Source organism: Mus caroli, unplaced genomic scaffold (assembly GCF_978045245.1).
Source record: "Mus caroli unplaced genomic scaffold, Mus_caroli_1 scaffold_20, whole genome shotgun sequence".
NCBI lineage: Eukaryota > Metazoa > Chordata > Mammalia > Rodentia > Muridae > Mus > Mus caroli.
In genome coordinates this window covers 318,259-334,389 of record NW_028227275.1, presented here as the reverse complement: position 1 = coordinate 334,389, position 16,131 = coordinate 318,259, and the positions used below count along the sequence as shown (strand labels likewise).

General features: G+C 43.6%; 1 protein-coding gene across 1 annotated transcript in view; it reads left to right on the top strand.

Moving 5' to 3' along the window:
- Positions 1–16,131, top strand: part of Grk5 (G protein-coupled receptor kinase 5) — a 194,532-nt gene that overhangs the window by 52,843 nt on the left and 125,558 nt on the right. The gene's annotated exons all lie outside the window — the stretch shown is intronic.

Sequence of the window (16,131 nt, the reverse complement as noted above, 5' to 3'; positions counted from 1 at the left end):
TGTTGCCAGCTGCAGCAGCAATGGGGTGACGAGCCTGCGATTAGCCAGGGGGAAAAGATGCTTCAGTCGTAGGTTATGATGAATTACAGCTTCTAAACCCTGGATTTGACTTTCAAGAGTTCAGGTCTGAGTCCTAGTTAGTACTTTATAAGCTCTGGGACTTTGCAGAAGCTGCTCATCTAATAAGTATTCTTGGTGATTTGGATTGCTGTGAAGCCAAAGATAATCTTTGGAAATAATTTGGCATGAGCCTGTTCTTATCTGTTGAGCTTTGTTTGTGTGCCTCGTATGTCTCAGTGATTTTACTGGGAAGGACTTGACCTGAGGACCCACTTTAACCAGAATGGAACCTGGGCATAACCTCATAGACTGGTTTGATCTGTATGGATATAGTACTGTTGACCCATTCATCCAAAATGGTTCCAAATGTTCTAGACTTTCCTTCACATGGGGCTCTGTGATTGCTCAACAGGGCAATAGCCAAGGGCACAGATTCCAAATGGGACAGACCTGGGTTTTCACACAAGCTTATGCTCTATCTTTGTTCGTTTGTTTGTTTTTGAGATAGGATTTCTTTGTAGTTTTGGCTTTCCTGGATTATTAAGCTCTGTAGATCAGGCTGGCCTTCGACCTACTCTGCTTTCCAAGTGTTGGAATTCAAGGTGTGTGTCACCATTTCTGGTTCCTTCTATCTTTATGAGCTAAGACTTGATGATACTTAATTTCCTAGGACATTTCTTACACATGAATCTGAGACATAAGAGCCCTCTTCTCTAGACAGCTAAGAGAATTACCTGCACCATTGTCTGTGAGGTGTTTGAACCATGCTAACATGAACTCAGATCACTGTGGTAAATGCTGCCTCAGTGATGAGCAGGTCACTGGATGCCTCAGAATCTAAAGGGACAGTAGACTGATTACAGACAGGTTATCTTGTCCCATATTTAAGATTCTGTATGTCTTTGTTGTCCTATGTATAGACCCAGGAAAGCCTGCTCATTAGAAGGCCTCAAGCTGTCTGGATAGAACTTCATGGAGGAGGCAGGGAATGACAGGAATATAATGGTCCCTCTTCTATGACCTTCAAAGTATTTTTGTTTGTTTGTTTGTTTGTTTGTATCTTCTAGGATACTTTTCTAGGATATCTTTTTTTTGTTACCATGTATATTCCCCATATATGCCCAGAATATGAACAGAGTTAGGCTGGAAGTGGCTTTACATTTGAGAGATTCAATTGAAGAGGGGAAGTTTATGTGTAGGTTTCCTTGAATGGGGGCTGTGGTGGCTCTATTTCAAGTTCAAAAGGACTAATTTTGAGATATATCCATATATCCATTCTGAGGCTGGTCATATTGGAGGTTATGTTTGATGTTACTCATATAAAGGAGATTTAAACTTAGTCCCTTCCAAATGGAGTTCCTTTGCCGAAGTCTATGTTGTCTGCCTTAGTATATCAAGTCAGGAATTTTAGGAGGTGAAGTATGGAGATGCACAGAGCTTTTCTCAAAGGATTTTGAATAAGTTCATGTATGGCGGGTCACTCCATGTATAGTGGATATTTGGGGCAGAGTGTTAGCCTCTAGTTCTCTAACCTTCCCAAAGAACCAGCATTGGCACCCTCAGTGAACAGGTGTGGATGGAACATAATTGATTACAGGACAGGACTCATTTCTCCAGGCTTTGTCTCCCTTGGTTACTTGCTTTTCAGTGCTGGTTTGGAATTTGTATAGTAGTGGGAAGGTGGCTGAGCTCTTATTTTTAAACAGCATCCCCTTCAATTCTTACAGGGTTTCTTCAGATAGCAAGGCCCACATTTAAAAGCCCTGGGTGCTTGGTTTGAAGAAGTTTGATTAGCCATTAGCAGCTAGTTAACTGGAGGCAAGGTCTACTTACTTCCAAGAATGGAGACAGATTATAACATTTACCTGCTGAGCACATTGAGAGTCCAGATGAATTAGAGACCACTGTCATGGCCACAGAAATACAAACCACACACTGCTCTTTGAGATATCTAACCTCTACAAGGGAAAAAAAAAAAAAAAAGAGCTAACCAGTGACAGATGTTGAATGTGTGCTGCATATGGATTTTGAAGGAGGGGCCTCTTGAAGGAGACCCAGGCAAGATTCCAGGCATCTACTTTCATGTCCTGCTTCTGTGTGGCACTTACTGGCATTTTCTTCTAAAATAACTGCCCCATTATCTTCTACCTGTTGATTCTGCATTCTGAAGGTTGTATGGAGTGTCTGAGACTGCTGACAGTTGTATGTGGGGTTGTTCTCTGGAACTTGTCATTGATGACAGGGTGACAGGGTCATGCCTCTTATAGTATAAGCTGTGTATTGAAAAGGTATTTGTCTGTGGAATAAAGTTACTGGGTTAGGTTTCTCTGTTCCCTTGACAAATGGGCTCTCATATCCCCTAATAAGAACAGGTACCATCTGGGTTGAGTGTAAGGCTGCAACTCCAAGGACAATGACAGGGGTTTTATTTTTATTTGTCTAATTAATTTTTTAAAATAGTGTTTTATCTCAGGGTCAGCACCAAGATGCCTGGTGTACACAATGCTGGGAATTGAGCCCAAGAACACTCTACCTACTACTTTCTGAGCCCCAAGCTCACTGACCCACTTGGGTAAGGCCAACAGTAGCCTTTGAGAAGAGGAAGACTGTGTGGCTGTGTGTGGATTTTCTTGCTGGCTTTGCTACCTATGGTAGTTTTATGGCTAGACAAGCTGATGCCTACTGTTGGAGAGGTGGTCTACCTTTGTACAGAAAAGACAGCTCAGGTATGCTATCATCTTTTGTCTGGTTTCCTGCCTTTGTAGGGTCATACATATTCCTTCAAAACCTGCTGTGGAGAGAATCTCTATGTACTGTGTGGAAGTATCAAGTGTCAGTAAAAAGCTGATGGTCCATTAGCTGGGGCAGGGTTAGAAGGTGGGAGATCTGGTACAGAGGGGTGGGGACATGGGGGAGGAGTTCTGGGAAAGAGTCAGGTTCAGAAGATCTCACCTTGGGCTTGGAGGAGACTGCACATGAAACTGAGGGAGAGGTAACTAGCCATGTAGCAGACATAGACTAGAATAAACATGTTATATAAGCTACAGGCTAGTCGGAGAACAAGCCAAAGCTTATGGCCATAAGCATTGTAATAAATAATTAAATCTTAGAGTCGCTATTCTTGGAACAAAGAGGCAGAGGAGAAAAATGGAAAAGCTCATGGTTACTCCTTGCCGTGTGTGTGTGTGTGTGTGTGTGTGTGTGTGTGTGTGTGTGTGTGTGTCCGTCCGTCCTGGGGGTCAGACCGAAAGCCTCATCTATACAAGGCAAATATTCTACCACTGAGTTACATTACATTCCCACGTTCTGTTTTATTCTTTTACTATTCTCATAGGAGCTTCAGGAAGGATGAGAATACACTGGAGCATAAGCATTTGCTTAAAAGTCCTAATTTTCAGTTCTTTGGACAAACAAAATAAAAGACATGAAAGTGTAATGGGGCACTCGGTGGAAGGAAGATAAGAAGGTGAAGGATGAGTGTGACTAGAATATATTAGATATGTATATGAAATTGTCAAAGAATAAATTAACGTTTAAAAAGGATGGAAAGGAGAAAGGGAAAGAAAGAGAAAGTTTGTTAACTTTCATTCAGATTTTCTGGAAATAAAAATATTTCATGGACTGGCTCTTATCTTTAGTCTCTGCATTTAGGAGGCAGAGGCAGGCAAATCTCTAAGCTGGAGGTCAGTCTGATCCAGATAGCAAGTCCCAGGCAAAGGTACATTGCAAGATCTTGTCTCAAAACAAACAAACAAACAAACAAAAAAAAAAAAAACCACTCAATATTATTCTAATGAATCCCTAAAAGTATAGGGAATCCAGTTACTCTGCCTGGGGTGGCTGTGGACTGAATGACCCTTTCTATAAAGAAAGCAAACTGTTTTGAATGCCATTTGTTTCCTGAGTGGCTAGTGATCCATACAGAGCTCTGCTTTTATGTCTCTTGGTTTTTATAGCTTCTTTTTACTAAATAACCATTCCATATTTATCTGACATACTTAGACATCTAAGACAGAAAACCAAGGACTCCTGTTTGCCTACGTTATTAGAGGAGGTCAGTTAAATATATTTCTCTAACAAAATAAAAGCAAATATTCTTGGATGCCTTCCTAGAAAGGGGAGAGGAAATATATTTTGAGGAGCTGGCCAACCATTTTCTTTCTAGAATGCGGTGCCTGTTGCTTGCCTCCAGGATGGAACTTCTAGGCTGCCTCTCACACTCAGGCCTTCTCTTGATTTCCTGAATGCTCCTGCCCTGTTCAAACTGATTGGTGGCCTCAGGTTGCCTGCATTTGGGTCAGGTTATTTCTCTCATTTTCAACACTCCTTAACTCCCCACTGAGGGACTCAGCACATCTTGTCTTCATGACTCCTTGGGAAGGAGTTGCTTCTCCCTGCCACTCCCAAGCATATCTTTTGGGTCTGGCCTCTGGCCTCAATTTTCCTTACTAACTGATTGGTTGGCAGTCTCTGCCCTAAGCTTTTGGCCCTGTCCCCTGCTCTTCAGGTGTGGAGCACCTGCTCATTGTGGTGATGCCAATGACTGCTACCTGTATGCAAGCCTCTGCTTGTTATCAACATACCCTATGGTGCCATCCTTTTTACAAGGAGCAATCTGTCTGGCCTCAAGTGTCATTGTATTAAAGCTTCCATGTTGGCAGACTGCTTTGATTCCTAGGGGTGGTAATTGGCCACCTCCCTTCTTGGGCTCCTGATTGTTTGAAAGCTGTGTTTCATTGTGGCAACTCTTGATTCAGGTCATCTGATCCATGGAGCAGGTTGAGAAGCCTTCCTGAATGCTCCTGCCATGTGGTATTAATGGAGAAGCAAGAAGCTGGTCATTGAGCTTTGTGGACATGCAGTGGAGACTAATAGGTTGTTTCATTAGAGTCTCTTGTTGCCCTAAGCTGGAAATTGTGGCCTCTTTAAAGTTCTTGCTTCTTAGTCCCTGACCATCCCTGCCTGACTTGGCCCTTATCTCTCTATCTCTTGTTTCCAGTGTTACCCTATTCTATTTTGTCCCTCAGGATCATTGTTTTGCTAGCCAAGGTTAGGCCTTGTCTCTAAATCATAGACTTCACCAGTGAGAGTTGACTGATGTCCTCTTCCCTCTAGGTTCATTTCTATCATCTAACGTAGGAAAGGCTGTTCAGGGTAGTTTTGGGAGTTGACAGTAAAGTCCAAAAGTCTTTCAGAGGTCCTGGGAGGCTTTGTGATGTCAGAGTCTAGGAGACTCTGAGACATGAGTGTCTCATCTGATAGCTGTGTTCTTATGAGTCAGCAGGACTTTGTGAGGCATGGTTGTTGTCCTGGATGGGTTCTGTAAAGTTGAGATGCACTTTGGGTCCTCTCAAAGATGGGGAGAGGTTTGACTTGCTGCCTAGTTTTTTGTTGTTTTGAGGTCTTTTTAGTTTTTTTTTTTAAATTCAGGGATAGAGATATAATAATATAGTATTAACAAAAGCTTTTTATTGATTTCTTTTTGTGAATTTCACATCATGCCTCCCCAATCCCACTCATCTTTCTGTCCCTTCATATCTACCTTCTGCTCTTGCAACCTCCTCCTCAAAAGAAAACAAACAAACAAACAAAAAATTCTTGCTATGGAAGCTACAGTGTGTCATGGTGTGTCACACAGCTTGCCCAAACAGCTTTTCTTGCTTTCATTGCAGTGAGTCATTGGTCTGGTTCAAGGCCTCTGGCTTCTGCTTCACTATCAATACTGGATCCTTACTGGGACTCCTTGAGTATCCTGTTGTTCTGCTATGTTTTAGAGATCTTGCAGCCTTGGTTCTGGAGGACCAGCCCCTTCACATACTCCAGCAGTTTATCCATGAGTAGGTGGTGGGGTGGGTCAGTTCAAAGTCCTGGATCTGGGCCTGGGTGGTAGTTGAGTTGTTCAGCCTGACAGCTTTCCTTTGCTTATGCCTTTGGGGCCAGGACTCCAGCACCCATTGCCATCAGGGCTAGCTCTACTGTGCTGCTTAGGTGAGGTGCAGGACCTGCTCTTCTGAGTTATGCAATTGGTGGGGGAGGGAGGGCGTGGCTCACCCACTCTCATGCCCTGGAGCCAGCTCTCCCACTATGCACAGGTAAAGGGTGGAGTCAACTCGGCACGGTCCTTGGACATCAACAGGACTTGAGGCAGCAGTCTAGACCTGGGATATCTGTTAGGCCTTTGGCAATAACATGGGACACAGACATTAATAAAACCTCTGCCTGATGCTGCAGGGCCATGGACCCAGATATGGCCCTAGGTGACAACACTGGCCCGGACCTCACCATGGCCTCAGGTAGCATTCACATCAGGCTGTTTCTTATTACCCATGAGTTTCTGCTTTCTTCATTATACACACACCTTTCTGCTTTTTCTTTTTGTTCTAGTCTCTACCACTTACTTGCCATCATAGTGGCACCTGGGGCCTCTGGGTATCTTCAGAGTGGCTCCAGACAGAGGTTCCTCTGCCCCCAGAATAGTATTTTAAACTAGTAACCTGTATTAATTTGAAGCTTTTAAAACAAATGCTACAAAGTACTTTGAGCTACAAAGTGATGATAGTATGTTTAAGAAATTTTTTTTCTAGATTTATTTTATGTGTATGAGCACACTGTAGCTGTCTTCAGACACACCAGAAGAGGGCATCAGATCCCATTACAGATGGTTATGAGCCACCATGTGGTTGCTGAGAATTGAATTCAGGACCCCTGGAAGAGCAGTCAGTGCTAACCACTGAGCCATCTCTCCAGCCCAGAAATCTTTTTTAAAAAAGAGTTATTTATTTATTTATTTATTTATTTTATGTATATGAGCACACTGTAGCTGTCTTCAGACACACTAGAAGAGGGCGTCAGATCCCATTACAGATGGTTGTGAGCCACCATGTGGTTGCTGGGAATTGATCTCAGGACCTCTGGAAGAGCAATCAGTGCTCTTAACCACTGAGCCATCTCTCCAGCCCTCATTTAAGAAATCTTAATTCCTAATGTGCTCCAAGCAGGGTGGACCTGTGATAGGATATAGGTAGTTCTATTTTGAGATAATATGGAATATTTACATTTCCCCCTTCCCACCCTTTTACTTTTCTTCCTCCTTCCTCAGGACCTGGGGTACTGGCAAGACATCAGTTGTTGGTTCTTTGATTTGCCAAATCTCAGGAATCCCCATCCTTGCTATGTACTCATAGAACCTCAGGCAGCAAAGGTCCATTGAAGCTGGGTTTGGTAATTGCACACTTGTAATCCAGCTTGAGGAGTGGAGGCAGGAGGCAAGAGGCAGGAGGCAGGAGGCAGGGGCAGGATGATCATACGTTAGAGATCAGCATGGGTTGCTTAGTTAGACTTTGTCTAAAAAGCAAGTCTTAAAAATGAAACTAAGTGGGGTGGAAAGATGGCTTAGCAATTAGAGTGCATACTGCTCTTGCAGAAGTCTTGAATACAGTTCCCAGGACTATTACAACTACCTGTAAATTCAGTTCCTGAAGAGTATGTATGCACGTGCATGCATGCATACATGTGTGCGTGTGTGTGTGTGTGTGTGTGTGTGTGTGTGTGTGTGGTCCTAATGCCTCTGGCCTTTGTGAGCATCTATGCATTTATGCACACATACCCACACAATTAAAAAAAATGTTAAAAAACCAAAACAATCCTATTATCAGGGAGGCTTATCCTTATGGTAGAACTAGGTCAGATGCCCCCTGGAGTCTGATGCTTTGCTAATGGCTTCTATGTGATCTGGAAACCATCAAGGGACTGAGCCTTGTTTTAACATGGATTGCTCAAGTCATACAGGTTATAGCAAAGCTAAGATATGAACCTGGTTCTTCAGCGTTTGGGTTGGTGATGATTCTACCAAAGAAATGTTTCAAAGTATATAACTGTGACACTGGAAAATGGAAACCAAGAACTGTGGCAATTATGCTATCGGTGATGCCAGTCCTTACTCACAATAAGGTGTTTTGCACCCCCAAGGGCCAATGAGGAAGGAAATTACACCTAAAAGGTAAAAATTGCCTGGCATCCAGACTGCAGGTGGAGTGTAAGTTCAGATCCCAGAGTTTATATTAGCTGCTGTCTAGACCAGCACTGTCCAATAGCAGTTGATGTAAGTTCTTCTGAAACGGAAAAAAAATCCTAGTAGATATATTTAAAACAAAATATCCCCCACTGAAACATCTGAAGTCATTTTTATAATGCATTTATTTGACCTAGTGTTTGCAGATGATTATCATTTTCACACATTATCAATATAGAACTACTTATTAATGAGGTACTTTACATTGTGTTTTCTTGTTAAGTTTCCAAAACCTAGTGGGTACTTTGGTTTTGTTTTATGTGCAGAGAATTGACCCCAGGGCTTGCTAATAATACTAAACTTGTTCTGCTTGCACCATACTTCTAACACCTCCACTTCTAGCACCATCTTGAGCTAATGTTGATTTTTTTATTGACTTTCAAGCTGCTTGTGCCCATTGTCCTTGGCAATGACTGGTACCACACTAGTGACTCTTGGCGTTGCTTGTTTTTAGGAGTTAAAGGGAACCTCAGATATCAGAGAGCTGAGGATATAGAGAATCATACTTATGGGATAATATCGGGGATGAAATTATCACATCTGTTAGCCACAGGGTCACATTGGGGGTTGCCTCTTAGGGCTTTTAGAAATGCTGGAATGGGGAGGACAATCTGTAGTGTTTCTACAAATGAATGCTGAATGAAAAAGGTTAAAAGGGTTGGCGAAAACATTTCCGGGTGTAAATGGGTAGTTGGAGTTCCTGGGGAATGGTACCCCCTCACCCCTCATTGTGACATAGATCTAGAGAATCTGCAGCCAATCTCTAGCAAGACCCTGCCAGACAAGATTCTAGAGAGGTGAGCTGATATGGAACAGAGGATGCATTCCATTGTGATTTGATCTTTCTGCTGGAAACATTGGAGTCTGAGAAAGGTTTACAACACAGCCCGCCCTGCCTACATTTGAAGAGCTAACATTAATGATAGTTGGCTAGATAAATAGCCAGCTGCACACAGCTGGCTGAGCCCAAGGATATTACTCCTACGATCCAGCACTGTGATGCAGATGCAAGTGAAGTGGCACAGTGACAAGAGTCTCAGCAGACATTTCATTCTGTAAATAATTCATTTGATTATGGCTAAATCCACAGGGCAGGAACTGAAGACCAGAGCTGGAACTGGGCAGGTTGAGATTGAGTCCATGCAGCAGGCCCTGGCTGGGGTCATAGTCCAAGCTTCTCTGCATGGTTTTCCGCTGGGTCTCAGGCAAGACAGAATCTCTGCTTCTCAATCTGCAAAAGGAGGCCACTGGTTCCTATTTTTTCTTCTTTGGATAAGTTACATGGAAGTGGTAACAGAAGTACCCCATAAGCTCAGGAAGTTATTTTTACTAGCTTCACTGTATTCCAAGTTTATTCATTGAATAGACTCTAGGTATGATGGTCTTTTAGGACTTAAAAACCTCTCATGGGGCTGAACATGTGACTTAGTAGAATACTTACCTGGCATGAATAAAGAGGACAAATTGTCCTCTGACTTCCATAAGTTCTTCATGGCATGTGTGCTCACACATAGATACTCTTCCTCCCCACAATAAATAAATAAACTAGTCAATCAAACAAGAGTTTTTAAAAAATGTCATCACTCTTGAAATTGTGAATACACAGTATTTGTGGATTCCTACACAAGATCTATATCAAAAGAAAAAGTAGGAGGGAACTCCTAGTTGACAAGAAGAGGGTCAGCATAAGTGGGAAGGGCATAAGAAAGGGTAAGGGGGGAATATGGACAAAATAGACACAATAGATTGATGAAGTTAAAAATAGAAGAATAAGAAGGAGGAGAGTTCATTACTATTCACCGTAGTCAAGATGTTGGGTTGACTTAGGTGTCCACCAAAAGATGAGTGTATAAAGACAAATGGCCCACATACCATGGAGTAACTACCCTACCATAAAAAACAGTAAAACCATGCCATTTTCAGCAACATGGATGATAATGTAAAAGATAATGCCAGCTGATTTTGTTCATTTCATTCATATGTGGATGCAAAAGTAACTCATCAGAGGTTGAGAACAGAAATTGGTTACAAATGGCTGTGGTGATGGAGAGAGGCTAAAAGCACAGGATACAGTTGGACAGGAGGCATAGCTTCTGCTGTGATATTGCATAGGTCAACTGTGGTTGGCTGCTTCTTGTTGTTTTGTTTTGTTTTTTGGTGATAGGGTCTCTTGTAGCTCAGGCTGGTGTGGAACTTTCTATGTAGCCAAGACTGGCCTTGAATCTAATTCTCGTGCCTCTCTACCTCTTAAATGCTGGGTTTACAGGTATGTGCCACCATGTGTGGTTTGACAACAATTAATTGTTTCAAGAAAGCCAGTGGAGAGGGTTCTGAATGTTTACAACATATAGAAGTGGCAGTGAATGTCATGATGCATGTGCTGAGTCCTTGATCTGATCTTTACATACTGTTTCACTGTATTGAAATGTCACATACCCCAAAACATGCACACTTATATGGCAATTTCAATATATTTTAAACAATAAAAATAATAGTAATACAATGGAGGGAAGGGAATGCCTCACCAACTGTTCACTAGTAATTTGACATATATATTTCACTTAAGGATAAGGAAACACCATTAGAGAGATCCACTTTAAAAATGCCAGTGTCCTCTGGCTTGGAATCTGTAACTTTTTCTTTCCGGAGAAATTTTTGTTGTTATTGTTGTTGTTTTTACCATTCTCAGGACTTTGTTCAAATGACATATCATCTTTAAGATGTTTGGGACTTTGGCACTCCTTTGTGCATTCCACTCTGGTCTTTGTTTTGGGTCTTCTCTCTTGATTGGGTTGTCCTCCTGGGTGAGAATGGGCCTTTCTTGTTTCTCCGGATTATAGTGTTCTCCTGGTGGTAGGAGCTTAGTATTGTGTACTGTTGTCAAATGGGAGTGCCTCCTCCAGTGCTGGCTGGTATTATAATCAGCTGTGTTGATCTGTTTTTTTTGCCCTTGGAATTTACAAACCTGTAGGGCAAGGGTATGGTTTGCCTACTGCCTCTGATGGCTCAGAACTCATTGGTGGCCAGCAAGGTTGACAGTAGGGAAGGGAAAAGAAAAAGTGAAGGGGCTCTGAGCATGTGAATATCACTGTATATACCGGATTTGTCTGCTTACTGTACTGTATTTGTTTCAGAACTTAGAAAATAGTAAGTGTTTAATAAATGTGTTGAATGGATAGATGATCTCCGATGTTGGCCTGAATTGTAGGTTGTCTTAGTACTGTAGAGAGGTAGGTGGATCAGGCCAAGGATCATTCAGGGTTCTACCTAAAGGGGGCAGCCATCCTACTGCCTCTCTCTGTGTCACTGCCTTGATGACATGGTGGGTTTTTGCCTGTCTGAGACAGCTCATAGCTTTTTCTGGGTCATGAAGCACCCTTCATCACAGGCAGCATGCTGGTTTCTCCCACTCCTTCTTGGTTCTCTTCAGGCACCAGGCTTATGTTTCTCCATCTTCCGGACACTTAAGTCCAGTCATGGGAGGAGACCGCAGTGTTTTTGTTACTAGTCCATACTTTGGGTGTCCCCTTGACCTTTTCTTTAAACAAGGCTTTCTGTCCACCAGCCTTCTTTTGGGTCACATTCCCAGAGAGTTTGCTGATGAGGGGTCAAGGCTGTTTTTTTTTTTTTTTTTCACAAAGCATGCTTTCCCCACCCCTCCTCTGACCTTAACACCCCTCCCTCCTCCAACACTTGTATTTTTAACTTCATGAGAAAATATGGGAAAGGAACAGATTTTATTTTCAGAAACTATCATTTTTCCAAATTCTTTCTACTTAAAAAACAGGTTCTGGGGCGGACTGACTAAGAGTATGTATTAGTTCCTCTTACTGTCGTCGTGACAAAATACCCGGCAGCTACTTAAGGAAGGAGAGTTTGTCTTGATTCACAGTTTAAGGACATAAGCCATCATGGTAGGAAAGGCAAGAACTCAAGGCACCTGCTCACGTTGCATCCACAGTCAGAAAGCAGAGAGAGATGAGTGCTGGTGGTCCGTTTGCTTCCCTCTTTTATTTAGCCCCAGATTCCAGCCCATGGGATGGTGTTCTTTTCTATGTCTCCTGTGTCTTAGCCACCCACATTTATGTTAAACCTTTCATAGACATACCTAAGATGCATATTTCCATAGTGATTCTAAATCTAATGAGGTTGGCAGTGAATATGAACAATCACAGGTTGTTTGGTTCTTATTTTAGTGTTGTGGGGTTACCCAGAGCTGTGCTGTGAGTATGTAGCAGTCTTCTGTTTCACAGCTTTCTACATGCTGTGTTTGTCATGATGGAGGACTTCTGAGTACCTCTTTCACCCCTCCCTCTCTCCTTTCTTAAGACCTAGGACTGCACTACACCCACAGAGGTCTATAAGAAAACATTTTTTTTTTAATTTTTAATATTTTTTATTACATATTTTCCTCAATTACATTTCCAATGCTATCCCAAAAGTCCCCCATACCGCCCCCCACTTCCCTACCCACCCATTCCCATTCTTTTGGCCCTGGCATTCCCCTATATTGGGGCATATAAAGTTTGCAAGTTCAATGGGCCTCTCTTTCCAGTGATGGCCGACTAGGCCATCTTTCGATACATATGCAGCTAGAGACAAGAGCTCCGGGGTACTGGTTAGTTCATCATGTTGTTCCAACTATACGGTTGCAGATCCCTTTAGCTCCTTGGGTACTTTCTCTAGCTTCTCCATTGGGAGCCCTGTGATACATCCAATAGCTGACTGTGAGCATCCACTCCTGTGTTTGCTAGGCCCCGGCATAGTCTCACAAGAGACAGCTATATTTGGGTCCTTTCAGCAAAATCTTGCTAGTGTATGCAATGGTGTCAGCGTTTAGAAGCTGATTATGGGATGGATCCCTGGATACGGCATTCTCTAGATGGTCCATCCTTTCATCACAGCTCGAAACTTTGTCTCTGTAACTCCTTCCATGGGTGTTTTGTTCCCAATTCTAAGAAGGGGCATATTGTCCACATTTTGGTCTTCATTCTTCTTGAGTTTCATGCGTTTAGCAAATTGTATCTTATATCTTGGGTATCCTAAGTTTTGAGCTAATATCCACTTATCAGTGAATACATATTGTGTGAAGGAAAACATTTTTTGATATGCAGCATGAAGTGTGCATTGTCTTTGTATTAGGGTAGAGTTGAGGAAAGTCTGAAGACCAAAGAGGGTTGGTAACCTGGCCATAGTTTCACTACTTAGGCCATGGGTAGGTAGAGTGGAGAAGGAAGGGCTTCCTGTGTTCTTGGCCTTCTTGTACTTATCTTCATGGCCTCCCTGAATGTTGTTCAAGCACCAACCCCTCTGGCCTGACCCAGACAGTCTGGGTATGCTTCTTTTTGGTTTCCATGATGTAGCCAGGTTCTTGTTTAAGCCTTCTCAGGACCTGGGAGATTACATACCTGTGTGTCAACAAAGGTGAGTGTTACATACCTTTGTTTCTAGTATTTAAAACTTGGAGTTCTGTGGGACCTCAAAAGGCAGTCTGTGTTCTGGTCGAGCAAGGTTTACTCTGGAGACCCAGTAGAAAATTCTACAAGTGAACAGTGAGCTATGCCCCCAGACACAAACACCTGACACCATGAGCCCTCAAGTTCATCATTCTGTGGCCATCAGTCACGTAGGTTGTCCAGATCCCACCCCCCACAGTTACCTTGTAATAGCAAGGTAGCTCAGCCCACTATAAAAGGGGCTGCTTGGCTCCCTCCTAGCTCCTTGCTTCTCTTGTTTCTCTTGCTTTCTCTCTAGCCCTCTTTTCTTGTTCCCTCTCTCCCCCGTCCTTCTCCCCTCTCTCCACGTGGTCATGGCCACCCTCTGCCTCTTTAATCTCTCTCTGCTTTTCTACAATAAAGTTCTAAAACCATGGACTGTCTCTTCTCATCAATATCCACTGAGTTGGAACAATGGAAAAGGTTTCCCTCTAACCTCCCTGGGAAGCCTTCCTGTGATCTAGCCAAGGTCACCAGCCAACCCAAAGTGTAGAAGCCTGAGCTAGCCAGACTCTCACCCGCCCAGAAACCACCCAGCCCCTTTTCCCTGCCCCCTCTCCCTTCAGCCCCTAGGCTGACGGAGCTGGGCGTGGGGGTGGGGGCACTTTGTTCTCAGCTCTTCTGAGACATCCAGTGGCAGGCATTTGGGATGTCCGAGACTGAGAACCTGTCCTCTCTGGCCTCTCTGGCCTCTGTGAGGCCCAGAGACCCCAGAGCCGACTTTCCCACGGTACCCAGTGCTCGGTAGTGCGGAGACTGCACCTTCCCCACCCCTGGAGCGTGATCCAGTGGCCTAAACAGCCCGACGCCCATCCCGCAGGCGGTTCTGTGGGGTCCCGAAGGAGACGGGTCCCTGGAGCAGTCTCCTGTGTCTGCCCGCCCAGAGCCCCAGAGCTCTGGTGGGACATGGGTCATCTCTCCCACCCCCTTTCATTTCCCCACATCCGGTGCCCAACAGAGTTCTTCAAGGGTTCTTGGATGAAGAGTGACCTCAGACAGTTTGTATTTAACAGAGGAGGGGAATTAGTGAGAGACAGCTTCTCCAACTCAGCTATCCCTGTAATCAGTGTCTTCCCTAATATAATGCCTTCTATCCTATGTCTTCTTTGTCCGTGGCTCATGCCTTTCCTACCCATACTTAAGGTGGAGGTTTCCCTAATGGTCTCTCTTCACTGTGCTTGCCAATACCCTGAGGATTCAAAATCTCCCTTGACTTTGTCTCTCTCCCACACAGTGACTCCATCATCTTCCCCAGTCTTCCTTTCCCTTTCCAGGCTCCTCCTCATTGTCCAGATTCGAAAGGTCCTATGATGCACCTTCACCTACTTGTTCTTCAGGTGACACTGAAGTGTTCATCTTGAGGGGATGCCAGCTCTAGTAGTTTTTACAGGCTTTTGTTGGGACTTGGTCATCATTTTCTTGTTTGCTATCTGTACAGAATCTTTCTAGGGTGGGGCACTTTACTCTCTCTGTTCCCAGCAGTGAGAGTGAGGCTGATCTCTGAAGAAGCCCAGGGTAGGAGGGGGGGGAGGGAGAAGGTAGCTGGTCAGAGTAGTCAGGAGCTTTGCAAAAGGATGATATTTGAGTTGGCTTTTGAAGAATGAGTAAACCTTAGGCTGTAGATGGGAGCAGAGGACCAAAGTGATGGAAACCAATGGGCTGGCCTTGGGCATATGGAAGTAAGGCACCACTTTGCCTCCACGACTTTCCAGTTTTTCTTCCAATTTCTGAAAGCTGGCTTTGGAGCCACAGGAAGGTTCCTTGGAGCTTCTGTAGTATCACCATAGCTAGAAGCTCAGGGAAGTCTTTACCCCTTTTTAGCAACAGCAGGGTTAAGTTCTGTGTAGCATCTGCAGTAAGTATTAGGGCACAGTCAGAAAGCAGCTGCCTGCTCAGGGTATATCCCCTTCTCCTTGGCCTTATCACCACTTCACCTGGTGTCTTGGCTTCAGGGCTTAATTACACCTCCCTATATTTAGGTTAGTAGCTGTTTGGGGAGTCTCTAAGAGAACTCTAAAAACAAAAATAAAATGCTACCCTAAATCTACTTTTTACTCTTAGAAAATATTTTGAGCTTATGCATAAACTTTTGGCCTTCTGTGTGCTGCACAGGCTGGGGTCAAGAGTACTGTTCTCAGGTGGTGTTGGTGTTATCACCTGGCCTGGAAGTCTCCGAGTTCCTTGTTACTAGACCTATTAGAACCTAGTTAGAACCTGGTCTCCGTCAGCCTTAAGAGGCAGACTCTCCATTTGTCCTCAGTGAGGACAATTAAAAAGATAAGGCATAGTGAAAAGCAGAGAAAGGAGATTTATTCAGTTCAGCCATACTGAGAAAAGGAACACAAAGGTTCAATGACCCTGAAGTCCATCTTTGAATTCCTGACATGAGGTCTAGATTTAGAGTAGAGAGCCAAAGGTATGTCTAACTGAGCAGTCATGGTCGAGGTGTGGTCTGCCCATCACTGTCCCATTATTATTATTATTATTATTATTATTATTATTATT